The sequence below is a fragment of the Sus scrofa genome, chromosome 4 (assembly GCF_054392235.1).
Source record: "Sus scrofa isolate SSC_HxYL_T2T_F1_AM1 chromosome 4, Sscrofa_HxYL_maternal_Yorkshire_Landrace_v2.0, whole genome shotgun sequence".
Classification (NCBI taxonomy): domain Eukaryota; kingdom Metazoa; phylum Chordata; class Mammalia; order Artiodactyla; family Suidae; genus Sus; species Sus scrofa.
The window spans coordinates 109500168-109507453 of NC_139386.1; the positions used below are offsets into that span (position 1 = coordinate 109500168).

General features: G+C 49.1%; 1 long non-coding RNA gene across 4 annotated transcripts in view; it reads left to right on the forward strand.

The window, feature by feature from the left end:
* Nucleotides 1–5133, forward strand: part of LOC110260338 (uncharacterized) — a 77061-nt gene extending 71928 nt beyond the window's left edge. For 3 of the 4 annotated variants that reach the window (XR_014844431.1, XR_014844432.1, XR_014844430.1), the window contains one exon: nucleotides 227–5133. This is a non-coding gene — a long non-coding RNA (uncharacterized LOC110260338). The remainder of the gene's footprint in view (nucleotides 1–226) is intronic. The other variant, XR_002343471.2, reaches the window with a different exon arrangement.
* The last annotated feature ends 2153 nt before the right edge of the window (nucleotides 5134–7286 follow it).

Here is a 7286-nt window from a genome sequence, read left to right on the forward strand (position 1 = left end):
AAAAAAAAAAAATCGTCGTTAAAAGTTATAGTTAGAAAGCGTCTGTAATACCATAACAAAAATATTTGTTATGAAAGTGAAAACAATCCTTGATTCACATTAGTAGGTGCATTTCATCACAGCTATGTAAAAATAAATTCATAGACATAAATGTAGAATGAAAATGTATGCCAACAGCAAGAATTGTTTGGTAGAACTGCTCTTAAAATAATTTTATTGTTCTCAGTATTTTCAACGACGTGATGACTGGAAGGCATCGGCGCTGCACTACAGTTTCAAGTCTGGCGAACACGCGGACAAGGGCTCTCCAGCCAGCCAGTTCCCAGCACGACTCTTAGGAATATGTGGGAGAGTCTCTCCGGGTTTGACCAAGGTCAAGTGGGGGCTCTGAGCACAGGAGCCCTAGCGAGGGACCAGCGGGGCGGGGACAGAGCTTTCCTCCCGGAAAACCCTCTGCTCTCTCCGATGCGGGCCCGCCGAGGCCCGAGCGGGGTTGGAAGCCTAGATAAGCTTCCAGCGGCCACCGCCGGGTCAGAAGAAAAGCCGCGAAGCTCTGGGCTCTGCGGCAGGACCCTCGGCGGCCGCCGTACCGCAGAGCCGAACCCGCGCGCCCTGAGCGCAGCGGCAGCTGAGTACTCAGACCAACCTGGGCGACTCCGGAGCATCCTTAGAGCCTGGGGATCTTGCTTTCCTCACCAGTAAAATGGCTTCCTGTCTCATGGGCTGTGTGAGGACTGAATGAGGTAATGCTTGTGCAGTCATAAAGTGCTTATCGCAATGCCCCAAGCCGATGCGGGCAGTCAGCCTAGAGAGGCAGTTTCCTCTTCCTTACCTGATAGGCATATCGCGTCATCTACACCCCTGGCACTACCCGGGGGACGGCGTGGGCTCTCCAAAAAGACCTCAGATCCTTTTACTCTAGAAGGAGGATGAAGCTTCTGGAATGTTAAAAGAATGCAGCGAGACTATCTCTAAAGGGGGTTGTCCCCTGGCTGATTCTAAAGTAAATTACTTTCTCTGCCGCTACTGCCCTTTACAACTGGATGTCTGCAAGCCTCACGGTGGGTCTCCTCATTTGTAAACGGGAGTTAATAGGGGTGTTGTGAGAATTCAGGGAGAAAATACACATACACAGAACCCGCATTTAATTAGGCCCTGGGAAATGGTACCAGTTCTTTTTTCACTACACAAGCAGCACTATTGGAAACACCCACTCTGAGCACCTGCTTCTCTGAGTTCAGGTGGGGGGAGGGAAAGCAGAAGGTGCCTGGGTTGAGAGAGCCTGCGGGGGAGCCAGCCACACCCAGACAGCCAGCAGCCTTGACCCTCGTGAGTGTGTCTGCTCTATGCTCCACCTTCTGTTTGCATTTGCTGCTCCCATTATTTCCCCCACCTATGCTCCCAGGAGCTCACGCACAAGGACATCTTGTCCTGAAGGAGCACGATGAGTGCAGCACAGACCAACAGCCGTAGAGCCCTCGAAGTCAGCAGGTGAGGTCCCATAACCTCCAAGTGAGTGAGGCCCCCCCAGGTTAGCTTCTTGGAAATAACCACCTCAGGGTCTGTTGAGGTCAGGCCCTCCTTTCTGCAGTAAATTAGACTTTCTAAAGTACTAGAGAAAAGAAACAAAACAAACAAACCTTGACATATCTTTATTCCATTACCCAATACCCAAAAGAAAGGCGTTTCACTTGCCTTTAAAGTGAACTGTAGTTCCAGCTACATTTATAGAACCCTTTCTCTTTACAGTCATTATACTAAGTGCTCTGCAATCTCAGATAATTCTCACCACACCCTCACAGTATTCTGTCCATTGTACATGTTGGAAAACCAAGCCTCAGAGATTGCGAGCCTTGTTGAAGGTCACAGCCAAAAAGCAGCAGAGCCAGAGTGGGAATCGGGCTGATCTATAAACAGTGTGCTCTTAACAGCTACACTACTCTAAATATATACCCTATTCTCTGCTTTAAATAAAGTGCTTTTGGTGTCTTCATTTTCAGGGCCTCTAGGTTCTCCTCCACCCCCTGAAACCCATCTTCTTTCTCTAACCTTTTATTCATTGTAAGCATGTCACGCATGCTGAATTTGTGAGCTCAGCACCACACTTAGCAGGCTTTGGTTAGGGAATTCAGCTGCAAAACACCCTCTGCCCAGCCAAGTCCTCAGAGCTAAATCCAGGGATGCAAGGCCTCTTGGCTCTGCAGTTGTAGTGGCACCATGATATGGCCTCTCTGGGTCCTGCCTCAGAGGCCTCTCCATCCACCTGTTCTAGTGAACACACTTGTCTTCCCCATCGGTTACTGGGTTAAGATGTCCTATGCTTTCACCTTTATGTGGCTCCAGATGTTGGATTTAATTAAAAAAAAAATCTGCAGCAGAAATGTGGTTATGAGTCAGGGATGCGTACGTGTGTGCTCGTTTGTGTGTGAAGCCAGTCTCTCAGCAGCAGCTAAAAATGTGAAGCAGCCAGTCTGCGCCAGGAATTGAGGACACCGTATGCTTGCATTTCTAGGTCTTCCTAAGAGTTATATAACTGCCCCTGAAGCCAGGGGGCAGGAGCAGGGCCAGCCGTGGGAGATGTTTCCAAAGAGGAATGCTGAGGAAGGACTGACCTTGAGAAGACGGGGAGTTGGCCAGGCCATGGAATGTTCCCAGCCTTGGGGCTTAAACAAAAACTGTATTCAGAGGGTGAGGGCTCTGTTGAGAACAAACCCTGTCTGTCTCCCTGCTTTGTCTTGGGGGCCTATCAAGGTGAGCCCTTACCCTGTGGGGCACTGGATATTGAATTCAGAGCTGGGCACAGCTGCCACAACAGGGCCCTGGTAATCCTCCCAGCCATCTCTAATTAGCAGACTTTGGGGCTCTCGGCGTCTTGAGGGCCAGGCAGAGGTGAGATAAGAACTCCAGCCTCATCTGTTCACAGAACAAGGCTGCAGAAAAGCATTTCAGGGGAGGAGAGCTGTGGGAGGGAATACAGCCAATCAGCGAAGGCTTATCAAGGGCTCACTCTGTGGTCATCCTGGGGAGAAGGAGGTATCTGATTGGTCCCTTCCCCTTGGGGCCTTGTAGGAAAAAAAACTCTCTTTGCCATTCTCCCTGCCCACTGTCTTAGATGACTAATGCTTATTTTTCCTTCAGGCCTCAACACAGAGGGCTGAGACCTAGAGCGGTGTTTTTCAAACTGTGGGTCATAACCCATTATTCACTTGCTTAATCAATTCAGCGGGTCACACACAGCATTATAAGAAAGAGAATAGACCATCGAATCACATCAGATGTAATAAAGATGCCTGTTATTTCAGTTATGTGTATGAAATGAATTCTGATTGGTGATTATAGTTTAAAAAAATCAAAAGCCTCTGGCTTAGAGACACTGTCTGTCCTTATCTTCACCGCAAGCATCAGAAACCCTGGCTGAATCTAGTTTAGACAAAAAGGATGTTTATTATTGCACTTAAAAGGAAGACCAGAGGTGGGACAGGCCCCAAGATATGGGCTCCACTTTGACACAGGCTCCACAATGCCCCCAAGGATGCCAAGTCTTCATGGGGGTAGTTATCGTCAGGGTGGTAGCAAGATGGCTACAGAAGCTCCATGTCATATTCAGGGAACACCATGGAAAGGAGAGACCAGCTCTTGTGTCTCTGAAGAGTGAGGAAATCTGGCCGACTTCCCTGCCTTAGTGGAGAATTGGTCCCAACTCTATTCCTAAACCTGTACTGGCGAGGAGTCCATGACTCCCTTGAATAGAGAGGCTGAGCAGGATATCACCCTGGAGCTGGTGAGGGAAGGGACGTGTGGCTACTGGATCAAAAGTAGGGCTCTGACCATGGACGGGATGACAGAATGGGCGAAGATGCTTGCAATGTGGAAAATTGACAAGGGTCTGATAGCTAGACTATACAAGAAATTCCTACAAACCAAGAAAAAGGAGAACAACCTTTTAGAAAAATGGACAAAAGACAATGACCGTGCAATTTGTAGACCAGGTAACACTAAAAGCTAACACATACATGACAAAATATACAAAATCATTGTTAATCACTAAAGAAAACAAGAATTCAAATGAGTATTTTTTAATACCTGTTAGATTAATAATCAGAAAGCTGGGCAAGTCCAGGTGTTGGCAGGGTGTGAGGACACTGAACCGCTACATGCTCCCTGTAGGAAGGACTGGTGCAGCCACTCTGGAGGGTGGTGTGGTCTTCTCGGTCAAATTATGTAAATGCTCATACCACGTGACTAGCAATTCCGCTCCCTGGCAAGTTCTCACACAGGCCACAGGAGACGTGTGTGAGAATGTCCCCTGCAGCTTTACTTGTGGTGGAGGGAAGTTGTCCACAGCCCGGTGTCCATCACTGAGAGAAAGAAGAGGTCAAATTCAGGTTCCCAACAAGGCCCTAGGCTGAAGCGAAAAAGTGATGGTTCAGAGGTAACCATGGCAACATTCTTTAAAAACAATGTATTTGGGGGTGGGGAGGTGAATCCACTTGGTGATTATGAGTTTTTTAAAGGTCATTTTCTTTTTCTTTTCTTTCTTTTTTTAAGACCTGCCGCAGTTGGAAGTTCCCAGGCTAGGGGTCCGATCAGAGCTGCAGATGCCGGCCTATGCCACAGCCACAGCAATGTGGGATCTGAGCTGCATCTGTGACCTACACCACAGCTCATGGCAACCCCTGGTCCTTAACCCACTGACTGAGGCCAGGGATGGAACCTACGTCCTCATGGATACTTGTCAGGTTTGTTCACTGAGCCATAGCAGGAACTCGCTAAAAGGTCGGTTTCTGTTGGAAATGCGTACTGAAGTATTTCTGGGCGAAATGACACAATGTCCAGAATTTGTTTTCACATACTCCCGAAAGAGAAAAGTGGGCATGGAGGAAGGAAATTCGATTTTTAAAAATTGGCAAAATAGTGGTAGTTGTTCAAACTACCAGTGGCTACCATGGACCTTTGTTATATTACCTCCACTTTTGTGTACCTTAGAGATTTTTCATAATTAACGTTTAAAACAACACACAAAAATCAATACCCATGTTATGGGAACACATTGAAATAATAAGATACACATTGAAACAGTACCTACACAACAGAAGAAAGGAATGGGAGCTCGATATGGCGGATATGATAAAAGGGAGAGGAAAAGAGAAAAAATATTTGGTGTTTCATCAGGAAGGTCTCGAAAACTCAGGCTGCCCCGGCGGAGTGTGGGACATGAAAAGGGCAAAGTGGGAGGCGTGTGTTTGCAGACAGACAAAGGCGCAAAAAGCACGGTGCCTGTGTTTATTTTTAATTTTTAATTTTTTTGTCTTTTTAGGGCTGCACCTGCGGCATATGGAGGTTCCCAGGCTGGGGGTTGAATCGGAGCTGGAGCTGCCAACCTACACCTCAGCCACAGCAGCTCGGGGGTCCAAGCCGCATCTGCAACCTACACCACAGCTCACGGCAACGCCAGATCCTTAATCCACTGAGCGAGGCCAGGGATCAAACCTGCGTCCTCATGGATGCCAGTTTGCCTCCGCTGAGCCACGACGGAAACTCCCCCCCCCCACGTTTATTTTTTCAAGGAGCCCCAATTCCAACCCCTGAAGGCGTGGTTAGGCTCCTCCGTGTTTCTTCAGCATGGAGGTCCGGTACCAGGCACGGGTGGATCCTTTTCTGGCACGCACTTCACAACACGAGACCTGCTGAATGCACGGTCTTCCCCACTGGACTGGGAGCTACAGGGCGTGGGACTGTGGGTTGTGTTTTGCTCGGTAGTGCACACCCAGCAGGCAGCACGGGGTCCATCACCCCAGCTGCACTCTGCCGGCTGTTTATTAAAAAACCATAGTCAAGGCTTGTTGAGCAGTGTCTCATTTTATTCTCTCAATAGCTCTGCAAAGTAGAAAAGAGTATTTCCCCTTACTTAATCAACGAGGAAATGGAGGCTCAGAGAGGTTAAGAAACGTGTGCAAAGTCACACAGCTAAAGCTGGGCAGGGCAGGATCCGATTGCCATTGAAACCAGTATTCTCTCTCTCTCTCTCTCTCTCTCTTTTTTTTTTTTTTTTTTTTGCCGTTTCTAGGGCTGCTCCTGCTGCATGTGGAGGTTCCAAGGCTAGGGGTCTAATCAGAGTTGTAGCCGCTGGCCTACGCCAGAGCCACAGCAACGCAGGATCCGAGCCAGCCACGTCTATCTACACCACAGCTCACAGCAATGCCGGATCCTTAACCCACTGAGCAAGGCCAGGAATGGAACCAGCAACCTCATGGTTCCTAGTCAGGTTCATTAACCACTGTGCCACGATGGGAACTCTGGAACCAGTATTCTCAATCACTGTGCCATACTGCCTTGAGGGAGAGATTGAGGCCCCAGGTGTTACCAGGAGAAGCGAACACACCTGAGGCACTTCGAGAGAACCAGCAGACACTCAAACTGGGAGCTAAAGGTGATGGAAAGGCTCTGGGGTCCGGGCACAAGCAAGACAGAAAGGGCCTAAGCCAGGTGATGGGAAACCAAGGAACAGATCTTGCTGAAGACAGCAGTGGAGTGATCGCCGTTGAACCCAAGCACTCTTCTCGAAGCTGTTGTGGGGCTGAGATGGTGGGCGGAGCCTAGCCCTCCTCCTAAGTGTATCTCTTCCCTTCTTAGTGCTTAATTAGAGCTTCTGCAGCGGAGGTGGTGTTGCCCTCTGGGAGATATTTGGCAATCCCTGGAGGGAGAGGGGGAGATTCACGGCATCTAGTGGGTACAGGCCAGGGATGCGACAGGGCACAGGACACCCCCCACAACCCAGAAGGATCCGACCCCAAGTGTCAGCTGTGCCAAAGTTGGGAAACCCTGCCCTGAACCTATCAATCACTCAACCGGTAAGAAATTTCTTCCAACCATCCACCCTCTCTGCTTCCTACTGGTCCCCCTCTCTCAACTTCTGAAAGTACTAAAAACAAGGACTTGGCCAAGACTGGCTTTGTCAAGAGAAGCCCGAGTGCGGGCCGGGTCTAGGGAGCCTCACGTGTTGGCAGCATTTCCTTTGATGGTTCATGACAGCCCGGGGCGGTGCACCAGCCTACCTCCTCTGATACTTGGTCCTAACAGTGTGCTGGTTAATGTTTAACAGCTGGCTTTCTGGGAAAACAAGCCCGGACTTTCAGCATTTGACGCTTTCCATGGTGTAAATATTCTAGCCTTGGCCAATTTTAAGCTACCCGTGTGAAGTCCCCTGGCTTGCAAAACTCCTGAAAACGGATCAAATGAGCTGGTAGGAGCCAGCTCTTACACACCCCTGCTTCGTCTCACCGTCG